Raw genomic sequence first — 12,809 nt, forward strand, 5'->3', positions numbered from 1 at the left:
GCTCAAGTGTATCAAGAAATGAATAAGTTAGTATGTAAAATATTAAGTATGGGCAGGTCCAAGGTAGGAAAGTACAGAATTATGCATTAAATTTGTGGGAAATTCTATGAAAATCTTTCAAATTAAACAGAGCTGAGAGTGGGGTGCTCTTATTAGCTAGAAAGCATAATCAAATCAGCCAAAATGTTTCATAAATGAAAGCGCAATAGATGAATGATGTCTATAAATTTGTACATGATGTGTGTTTCAATTCAGTAGAAACCTGTGGAGTTTTGTAGCCGGTAATTCTGTGTGGCCCAGAGTGGATGAATGAACGCTTACACGAGCAAACTCTCTAAGAGCACCTACAGGACAATTCCAGCACACATGCAGTACAAATTAGGTTTCCAGGGGAACTAAAACAGTAATAACTTTGTCCTGTGTGTATGTGTACATAATTTAGCATCTGTATGCCACCGTGCTCAAATCACATTACAGCGCTTGGCTCCGGGGCGGCAAATCACTCTTGTGTCTCTGTTCAACCAGAACAGAATTAATAAAGAGAAGATCCACAGCTGCCGAACTCCAGAGCCCACGCCATCAACCTACTACACTTTCATTATTCACAATAATCTCATTCCGTTCCAGAGACCTCATACTGTATTCAGTGCACAGCAATATAAACAATGAACCTGGTCTTGGTCCCACAACTCTGATCGTTTCTAATACAATTTCACAGGTTCACATTCCTGTAGAGTATAGGAGGGATGTAGAAAGGTACAGGTGTATCTTTCCATCCGTAATGGATGGGATTGTGTATTGTAGCTGCAAAAAAAGCTCTAAACTCCACTCCTGACTCGATTTATGAAGGAAAAAAAAGAGCTACAATGCAGGAAAGATTTAAAGGAATAATTCACTCAAAAATGAATTTTCTGAAAATGTACTCACTCTCAGGCCATCCAAGATGTAGATGAGTTTGTTTTTTCACCAGAACAGATTTGGAGAAATTTAGCATTACGTCACTTGTACAATAATGGATCCTCTGCAGTGAATGGGTGCCGTCAGAATGAGAGACCAAACAGCTAATAAAAACATCACAATAATCCACAAGTAATCTACACGACGCCAGTTTATCAATGAACATCTTGTGGAGAAAAAACCTGTAAGATAACAATCATTAAGACAATTTGAACTTCAAAATGGGGACAACGGGGATGGACGTTTTCATTGGAGGAGTGTTATTATGGATTATTGACTGTATTTTAGCCAGAGTTAACAGTTAAAAGTTATAAACACACAATTTTTTATGTAGCAAGACATTAATTGATCAGCTAGAGTTGTGTTGGTTTCTTGTGGATTATTTTATAAGCTGTTTGGACTCCCATTCTGACGGCACCCATTCACTGCAGAGGATCCACTGGTGAGCAAGTGATGTAATGCTAAATTTAAAAACTCATTTACATCTTCGAAAGCCTGAGGGTATTCAACAAGTTTTCATTTTTGGGTGAACTATTCATTGGGCTTATTTATATACCTTAACACAATTTAGGGTATTGTTAACATATTCTATTAAATATAGACATAAATCAAAGACCTTGAAATTTTTCTGTGCATATGTTTGGAATGTTTAATCAGTATGCTTGCGGTGTTTTACCCCGAGCTGATTAACTTCTTTCATAGCTTTTTCTGTTCCACCAGTTGTTTGCTCTGTAACACAGAAAATTATTGCTAAATATTGAAGAATATTTCTAAATAATGAGGACTATTTTTCTGCATGCACACACATGGATTTTTCACAATTCAGGTGAAAATATGAGATAAACACTTTAAAAAAATTATTAAAATCCTCCACACAACACTATTCAGACCTCTGACCTGATTCTTGTTTATTTTAATTATTCTGTCCCATTTTCATGCATAATAAGCACAATTAGCCTCCACCCTAATAACTCTAAAAAAAAAAATAACCAAGCCAAGTTGCATGCAGAAACGTATCTGGAGAATATTAATGAAGCCCAGAATGTATGTTAGAGAGAGATATGACTGGGCTGCATGCATGAATGTTGAAGTGTATGTAATAGAATAGATAAGGAAGTGAATATACATAGAAGTTTTACTCTACCGTACGTGAATACAAAGCAGAAACAATGGATAAACTTTGAAAACATGGTACATGGGCAAGGCTGATAGAGTGAAAAAAAATTGAACAGTCCTTTCCCCCCAGTAGTCTGCTTGTCTGTTCCTGCAAACTTTACCATAGACGGAAAACAGAATAAGCTATGGTATAGATAATGCATAATGGTATGTTTATGTAATGCATATTTATTTTAAATTGTTTTGGCTAGTAAACAGTATATGATCTGTGCACATTTCTTTCCTGGTTCAGGTAAGATTACATTTTAACAGAAAAAAAGCAATGTTATGGATAGAAGACTTATATTTTATCCAGAAGCAGTTTGAAGTTAAAAACTGCAGCCTTTTACATCACAAGATGTTAACTGATGAGCTAGAGTTGTGTTGTGATGTTTTTATCAGCTGTTTGAACTTTTATTCTGATGGCACCCATTCACTGCAGAGGATCCATTAGTCAGCAAGTAATAAAATCTCTCAAGCATTTCAGTAATTATTCATTTTTTGGTGAACTACACTCTTTAAAAAAAAAGGTGCTTCACGATGCCATAGAAGAACCTTTTTTGTTTAAATGGCTCCATAAAGAACCTTTAATGTCTGAAGAACCTTTCGGTTTCACAAAAGGTTCTTTGTGGTGAAAGAAGGTTCTTCAGATTATAAAAAGGTAAGAAAGAGATTGTTCTTTAAAGAACCTTTGACTGAATGGTTCTTTGTGGAACCAAAAATGGTTCTTCTAATGGCATCACTGTTTTTAAAGCACCTTTATTTTTAAGAGTGTATTCCTTTAATCCCCTCACACAAGCACTTGTCAATTGTTGCGGTCAACAATAATTTATTGTTGTTCCATTTCTGTATTAAAATTACTTTATTACTTTATTTCTCATAATTGTGAGTTTATATAATTTTAATAAATTGTAATCTTTTTATCTCATATTTTCACCTGTATTGTGAAAGACGTGCTTGAGTTTATATATAAACTCGCAATTCTGAGAAGTCACAGTTGCGAGTTTATATATAACATGCAACTGCAAGTTAAGTCAGAACTGTGAGATATAAACTCACAATTCTAAGAACATATCACTCTTTTTCCCTCAAAATCAGACTTAATAGTTTATATCTCACAATTCTGAGAAAGTCTGAATTGCAAGTATTTATATTGCGATTCTGAGAAAAAAGGCAGAATTGTGACTTTGTATCTCACAATTTTTACTTTGTAACTCGCAATTGCGTGTTTATATCTCACAATTTTAACTTTGTAACACAATTTAGAGTTTATATCTCACAATTTTGAGAAAAAAACAGAATTGTGAGATATAAACTCACAATTGCGAGAAAAGACCAAATTGTAAGTATTTATTTTGCAGTTTTGAGAAAAAAGTCAGAGTTGTGACTTTATATCTCACAATTCTTACTTTGTAACTCTCAGTTGCGAGTTTATATCTCACAATTCTGAGAAAAAACATCAAAATTTTTGTCTGGGAATTCAGACTATTTCTCGCAATTGTGAGTTTATTTCACAATTGCTAGTTTATATCTCTTAATTTTATGAAATAAAGTCAGAAATGTGAGTTATCTCGCAAATCTGACTTTTTCTCACAATTGTGAGTTTGTATCGTTTTAATAATTCTTTTTAATTGTTTATGTCATATTTTCACCTGAATTGTGAAAGCCGTGCTAGAGTTTATATATAAACTCGCAATTCTGAGAAAAAAAGTGACAATTGCGAGTTTATATCTCGCACTTCTGACTTTATAACATGCAACTGTGAATTATGAGATATATATTAGCAATTTTGTGAACATATCACTCTTTTTTACCTCAAAATCGGACTTTATTAACGCATAATTGTGAGTTTATATCTCATTATTCTTAGAAAAAAAATCAGAACTGCGAGATATAAACTCGTGATTGCGAGAAAAATGTCAGAATTGCAAGAAGAAAGTCAGATTCTGACTTTATTTCTCACAATTGTGAGTTTATATTCTGAGAGAAAAAGTCAGAATTGTGACTTCATATCTTGCAATTGTGAATTTTTTAATGCAATTCTGAGGAAAAAGTCAGAACTGTGACTTTATCTCACAATTCTGACTTAATAACTTGCAATTGCGAATTTATATCTCACAATTCCGACTTTATAACAATTGCGAGTTTATATCTCACAATTCCGACTTTTTAACAATTGCGAATTTATATCTCACAATTCCGACTTTATAACAATTGCGAGATTATATTTTCACAATTCCGACTTTTTAACAATTGCGAGTTTATGTCTCACAATTCTGACTTTATAACAATTGCGAATTTATATCTCATAATTCCGACTTTATAATAATTGCGAATTTATATCTCATAATTCCGACTTTATAACAATTGCGAGATTATATTTTCACAATTCCGACTTTTTAACAATTGCGAGTTTATGTCTCACAATTCTGACTTTATAACAATTGCGAATTTATATCTCATAATTCCGACTTTATAATAATTGCGAATTTATATCTCATAATTCCGACTTTATAACAATTGCGAGTTTGTCTCACAATTCCGACTTTATAACAATTGTGAGTTTATGTCTCACAATTCCGACTTTATAACAATTGCGAGATTATATTTTCACAATTCCGACTTTTTAACAATTGCGGGTTTATATCTCACAATTCTAACTTCATAACAATTACGAGTTTATATCTCACAATTCCGACTTTATAACAATTGCGAGTTTATATCTCACAATTCCGACTTCTGACTTGAGAATTGTGAGAATAAAAAGTCAGAATTGCAAGAAAAAAAATCTGAATTCTGACATTATAACTCGCAATTGCGAGCTTAAATCTTGCAATTCTATTTCTCAGAATTGAGTTTATATCACAATCTAATTAGTGCAAAAAAAGTCCAATAAAAGAATAGTCAAACCAGAAACTACAGTACAATTTAAACAAATTTTTCAGTTTGCATAAATGCAATATTGACAGATTGATAAGCATAAATTTATAATAAATGTCTGTTATTAGCAGATGAAAAGGTCAAGCAGAGCAGACACTCTGAATATAACTAGCTCTAACCAGCTGTCACTTTGCCGTGACGTGCTTCTGTAAATAGTCATCTGCTACTGAGATGGAATTTATGATGCAATTTACGAGTTTATGAGGATGCTAATAGCCTGAGACATGACTTATCATACAAAACCTACTCATATCAGATAATGGCATTGTGTGTGGAGGAGGAGTGTAATTGTGTATATGTGAAAGGAGTGAAATAGGAGTGTGTGGAGGAAGGCAGAAGGGGTTCTGTCTATTATACTTGGGCAGAAAAATAAAGTTTCTGGAGGGGGGCTTTTTGAGGACAAACGCCCCCAGCAGAGTAAATGACCAGAGATGAGGAGAAGGAGGGGCCGGGGGTCCATTGCTGCTCACTCGAGCATTCCTTATGAAATCATCAACCAAATCCTCACTCAAATGCAACTGTTGTCAATGAACTCCGTTCTTCTCCTCCCCTTCCTCAGGAGTCCTGAAAGAGAGTCCGTTCCAGACCGCTCTCTAAGGCTGGATTAGAATGCCAGCACATGTATTGTGAGGTGCTGTGCGTGTGTGTGTGTGTTCGTGAAGCTCATTTCACACATGAGTGTGTGCCATTGTTTGTGATGTGTGAGAGTGAGTAGGAATATGACAGGGTGAGAGAAAGAGAGATAGAGATAGTAGAGAGAGAGAAAGAGCTAATCTGAAGCTCTTAACGTAGTTAAATTTGACCACTTGTGTGTGTGCGTGCGTGTGTGTGGACTCTGGATTCAGGGCTTGGACCCACTTTACATGAGAAAACCAGGCTTATCCCAAATATTTATCCGTGCTGAGAGAGACGTTTCCCTTGCCTTTTTATCCCTACAGGAATCCTATTCTTCTTCCCTTCTTTCTTTTTTTCTCAAGCTCTTCTCTCTATGTCCCACCACCTCTTCTTTACCCTGACTCAGCTTACTCATTTACTAAAATTTAATAAATGTCACAAAATCATTTTAAAAAGAAACATCCTGGATTCATTACAAGCTCTATTGACTCCTTCTGAAACCACAGGAAAACATTTAGCCTCATCCCTCAATAAAAAACTAAACTAAAATTGTGTTTACAGTAAACAATTTGAATAGAAGTCCATTAGGTTAAAACATTAAAATGCACACTGTTTTGAAAATGGAGAATGGAAAGTATACAAGGCTTATACAATAACTCCCTCCATGACCATGAAAAACTGGTAAAACTGGTAACTTTCTCAGAATATGCAAAGGGTACATTTTACAAAGTACATTTCTAGAGCTGCAACGCATTTAAAATATAAAGTTATTTACTTTATAACTAAATAACATAAAAAAATGTAGATTTTTATATAGATTTTTTAAAATTGTGATTAATAATATAATATAATATACATTAATAATATAATATAATCTGGGTTATTTTATATTTTAAAATATTTTTATTTTATTTATTAGTAGTGGTAATTAGTTCACTATATTAAAAATATATAATATATAAAATTATTTTGGTATAATATAATATATAATTTTATCATATAAAATTTGTTATTTTATCATTAATTTTTTATATTATGTATTATTATTAGTACTAGTAGTAGTAAATTAGTTATATATTAACTATATTCAGTATAAAAATATATGATATATAAAATATTCTGTGAGAATATAAGACTATAATGTAATGTAATATACAAAAATATAATATGTGTTATTTTATATTTAAAAATATATATTTTTTATATTATTTATTAGTGGTAGTTGTAAATTAGTTACATACTAACCACATTCAGTATATGAAAAAATATATAATATATATGAATAATATAATATAATATAATATAACATAATATAATATAATATAATATAATATAATATAATATAATATAATATAATATAACATAATATAATATAATATAATATAATATATAAAATATTTTGTTAGGATATATGAATAATATGTAATATAATATGTGTTATTTCATATTTTCAAATATTTATTTTTTATATTATTATTTTATATTTTCAAATATTTATTTTTTATATTATTTATTTATTATTATTATTAGAAGTATTAAATTAGATATATATTAACTATGTATTCAATATATAAAGAATATATAATTTAAAAATATTTTGTTAAAATATATAATATAATATAAAAGGTGTTATTTTTTATTTTTGTAAAAAAAAAAATTATATTATTTATGAGTAGTAGTAGCAGTATTAAATTTGTTATATAATAACTACATTTAATATGTAAAAAATATTTAATATATAAAATATTTTGTTAGAATTCATTAATATATTATAGTATAATAGGTGTTGTTTTAAAATATTATATATTATATTATATTTTATATAATTTGTTATTAATAGTAGTAGTATTAAATTAGTTACAAATTAACTATATTCAGTATATAAAAAATATATAATATATAATTTTTTTTAAATTTGTTTCTTATATTATCATAATATACTATTTTTAATTGGTTAAACAATAAATGTAATTGTGATATTTGCAATAAAGATAAAGTTTAGAACAATTTAATAATAATAATAATAATAATAATAATAAACACGTTTCGCATTTATTCTTTTAAATTCTATCTTTTCCCACAGACTTCCGAGCATATGCTGTATATACTGTATAGATTGCACTAAAAAGTGCTCTGTTAAAATGGGAATTATCCACAGTTTACACAGTTTGTACACAGTATGTGTGTGTGTGTGTGTGACTAGCTTGGTTAACTGTGAATACAGTTCAGTGGCACTGAACCACAGTAAATCAAACTGGCTAGTGTTTGTTGTTTATTTGAACTATATGTTAGGGAGCAGGAGTTCTTTGTGTCTGAGCGTCGGGACAGACGGTGTACAGTGACCACGCCATTGTTTCAAACAACTAATGGGGATGAGATTGGTGCTAAATCAAGGGCGTCGTCATGGATATGACCTATGACAGTGTAATTTCAGTATTTTCTGAGAAGCTCGGTGGGTATTCTCTCTCATGCTGCTGTAGTCATGACAACGCTGACATACTGTAATTCAATGGAGTTGCAGACTCTTGTGTGCATGTGTGTGTGTGTGTGTGTGTGTTGAGCAGTGGGATATTGCTAAAACTTATCATGCCAAGCTACCGTGTTCTATTTCCAGCATACAGACACCTCAAGTAGAAAAAAACACACATATACTCACACACTCCCACTCTGACCCTGAGATGGAGATGTAAACCAGCTCCATTCATACAAGAGAAAAGCTGGGCAGGGAGAGGGAGGGGCCGGGCCGTCACCCACGGAGACCAGAGCAGGGAGTCATGGGAAAGATAAGCTGTGGGAGTCATGAGGTGAACATCTTTTCACACAATTCATCTTCCACAGACAAACAAAACCAACAGCTCAGCACCTAGAACGAGTTTGTGTATAAAAATATCACATCAATACCTAGTTTATCACTTCGCATAAGTGTCTCGTTAAAATAACACAAACAGTCTGTGTATCAAAAACAGCTGTTTGATGAATGAACAAACCGATCTTGTGATATTTGCGACGCTGCGCTTATCACCCTGCCCACCAGGGGGCACCAGACACACACTTCCCCAACACAAATAGAAATGCCTTGCATCAACGGTCTCTCTCAGGATGTCTTCCACCACACCCTAAAACTCTCACATGCTTCGTACGCCGCTTTGAATTAAGTGTGAAAGCATGTCTGAAATACAAACGTTTGGGATGTGTGTAATTGAGACGTTATGAAGTCATTCAAACCCAATGAATTCAATGAAACCCCGACCCTCCGTCCATCTCTCCTCCCCTTCCTCCCCATGAATGAGACTCTGTTCTGAAGCACCACATACGGACCCTTTGGCATGACGTGTGTAAATGAGTTTGTGTGTGCATGTATATCTCAATCTCCTATATGTGGGAACGTCTTCATCAGACTATTCACCCTGCACTCCACCCTTCACAGGAACAATGCATTAGATCAGTGCACAATCCGAACAAAGACCTCCACTGGAAAACACACTCTCGGTTTCTAGGCTAAGAGGAAAAGTGATTGTCTTGAAATTGCAGGGCTTCTCTTTGATGCACTGCTGGTATTGTGGCAGAATAGCTGAGCTTGAGGAAGAGGGGTGCTAAAAATGGAATACGGGTCAGTTATATCACATCTAAACCAATTATTGTGTACCAGTGATGCCATTAGGATGGTAGAAAACACAGCTGCATGTTGGGAGCGTTCATTTTTCAGTCTCCCCAGGCCCGCACGGAATCTGTGCCTGCTGAACTCCACAGAGTCATTCACAGATTTCGGCAGAACTGGAACAGCATCATTCATAAAGTTCTACACACCACTCACCCTTTGTGTTTTCTTTTATGAAACATTTTGGCTAATCTGAGAATGCCTTAAGCTCTGATCTTTACTGTGTTGAAATCCATGCTGCCGAATTTCACAAATTTTCATCCTATATCGCTACCTGATCTAAGGTTGAAAACGTACTTGTTGGAACTTCTTCGCAAGACGCGAAATACGAACCAATAAGTACATATCACTGCAGTTTCCAACAGAAATGAACACTAGAGGTGGTCAAACAGCGAGCACTTGTAATCGTTTTCTTACACAGTTCACTTGTAGAACACAAATTTACACATAATTTACTCACCCCATTGTCATCCAAGATCATCATGTCTTTCTTTCTTCTGTTGTAAAGAAATTATGTTTCTTGAGGAAAACATTCAGGAATGTTCTTCATATAGTGAACTTCTATGTTGCCCACAAGTTTGAACTTCCAAAATGTAGTTTAAATGCAGCTTCAAAGGGCTCTAAACAATCCCAACCGAGGAAGAAGGGTCTTATCTAGCAAAACAATCAGTTATTTTCTAAAAAAAAAAAAAAAAACATTTTATACTTTTTACCTCAAGTACTCATTTTGTCTTGCTCTGTGATGCGCTTGCGTACCGTGTAATCTGGGTCAATACAACTTCAAACTTCAAAATTGTTCTACATTGTTATTTTTCCTCTAAAGAGCGCTTTGAAGCTGCGCTGAAACTGCATTTTGGAAGTTCAAACTCGGGGCACCATAGAAGTCCACTATATGAAGAGAAATCCTGAAATGTTTTCCTCAAGAAATAATTTCTTTATGACTGAAGAAAGAAAGACATGAACATCTTGGATGACAAGGGGGTGAGTACATTATCCGTAATTTTTTGTTCTGGAAGTGAACTTCTCCTTTTAGATTACAGCTCCATATGTTTCACTTTCTCGACATAACAAGCTTGATCGGTACCTCAGCCGGCACGGAATTGGACTTAGGATGCGGAATCCTTGCAGATGGTACTTTATTTTAAAATGTCATGGAGCATTAGAGTTATAGCGCCACTCAACAAACATTTCACGTCAGAACTGTGATGACACGTACAAAACCATTGTCACATTAAACGTATCACTTGTATGTTCATCTGTTCTGGGGAAAAAAACAGAACACTTTTTTTAGCGGCACTCAGTGGATATTTCACATCGAATATGTCACGAAACGTACAAGCCGGTACATATTTCGCATCTTGTGAAAAAGTTCCCACAGGTATGTTTCTGTCAGTACAGACTGTTTGTTTATTCATTTATTATTTTACAGTACAGCAATATTATATTACTGTAATTACTGTTTTATCAAATAAATGCAGTCTTGGTGAGCATAAGAGACTTAGAAGAGAGAAGAGATTTAAAAAAAAAATCTTACTGACCCCAAACTTTTGAATTGTTATTGGCTTAAAGGGGTCATCGGATGCCCATTTTCCACAAGTTGATATGATTCTTTAGGCTCTTAATGAAAAGTCTATAACATGCTTTGGTTAAAAATTCTCAATGGTAGTGTAAAAAACACCTTTTTTACCTTGTCAAAATCACTGATGCAAAATTCATCCTGTTCTGGTCGAGGTTGTTTTAAATGTTAGTGAGCTCTGTTAGTGAGTTGTTTTAAATGTTAGTGAGCTCTCGCCCCACCCCTCTATTTTCTTTGTGGAGTGACGAGCCTGTTTACTTTAGCCGCGTTTAGCCACTAAACTTGCTAACTAGCACGTTATTAGGAAAGGCGATCGCAAAGATTCATAAAAAACCCTTATACTCACTTCTGCTGTAACAATGGAGGTTGGACTGTTACAGCTGATTTAAGGCGGTAAGACGCTCAAGTCATATTTTGTAATATTTGTGTTATTTTATTTTAGTATAATGAATTTTTTTCCCATCCAATTTTTTTGAAGAGACACTGCCTCCCTTGCCTCCTCTGAGAAATTGCCCCTGGCACAGATGTGTATAAAAATGCCATTTTTATCAGTTTCTGGATCATGGTGTCAATGGGTTTTGACTCTGATTAAAGACTGTCTATCCAGCTCTACTTGATTTTCACTGCATCATTAAACACACAATGACACACAATAACTCCAAACAGCATGAACCCTGGGAGTGAATGTGTTATCATACAAGCACAAGGACTGCATGATGATACGGCACACACACTCTCTTTCAAACAAGCACACAAACACACACCACATGCTGTTTGAAGATAGAGCTGATAAGAGAAGCGATCCTTCTCTCGCTCTCACTGGCATATGGACATGGCCAAGCACTACATCACTCACTTGTGTGATGTGACAGGTCAAGATAAGACCGGAATGATCACACTCCTCATCACTCTAAAAATCTGTCCTTATCATCCCATCCTTGCCCTCTCTTTCTGTCTTTCTCTTTCTCTTCCTTTCCCAACCACAAAACTGGCTTCGTTTTTGCATCCTGAATATGTAGATCTCCTAGATTGTAATTGTGGTTTGTGTGAGCTGTTGTTAAGGCCTTTCTTTCTGGTCCATGGTAAGTTTGCAAGGAAACGGAAGCAACATGAAACCAGAGCAGTTTTGGACTCATCTTGTGGTGTTTGTGTTCAAATGCTCAGATTAGAAGCGAGCGGTTCGTATGTCTCTCACCACATACTGACCAGCTGGACACAAGGAGGCGAAGGCGATTTTACCGCAAGTATAGCAGGCCATCAATTTCATTTCCCAGCAACTTCCTTTTTGTGCCATAAAATGGGATATTTTATATAGCAAACTGCCTTACTGTTTCTTTCTTTGTCGAAGGATGATGTCAAAAATGTTGTATTAAATATTTCATTAAATTAGTAACTGAATAAAAGCTCAAAAAGTGGTGAATGATGCTTTAAACACTAAAGCCATGGGTTTGCTTACCAGGAAATGCAATAAATGATAAAATATGTATCTGAAATGTTATGTAAGTATTTGTCCAGTGTAAATGTCACAGGCAGCATAACGTTACTACAGGGGCAAACTAAATTAGCTCCTACTTCAGAGTAGGGTCTAAATCAGTTCTATCCACCTTATTTTTCCCATAAGAGTGTGCATGGCGATTTGTAAATTTTATGGGTCTGGCTTTCGGTCTCATTCACGTCCAACTATTTTTAGCTGTACAAAACATCTCATTTTGCTGCTTGATATTGCAAATCGGTGTGTCTTTCTATATTATTTTAATGTATTATCTTAATTACACACAATTAAACACACTGGTTTTATATTGCAAACAGTTTTAGCATTTACTGGACATTTTTATTCTTCTGATTATTTCCCTATACACTATAAAAAACAATTTGTTGAGTCAACTTAAAATAATTTGTAACTTGGCT

Source organism: Labeo rohita, chromosome 13 (assembly GCF_022985175.1).
Source record: "Labeo rohita strain BAU-BD-2019 chromosome 13, IGBB_LRoh.1.0, whole genome shotgun sequence".
NCBI classification, from domain to species: Eukaryota; Metazoa; Chordata; class Actinopteri; order Cypriniformes; family Cyprinidae; genus Labeo; species Labeo rohita.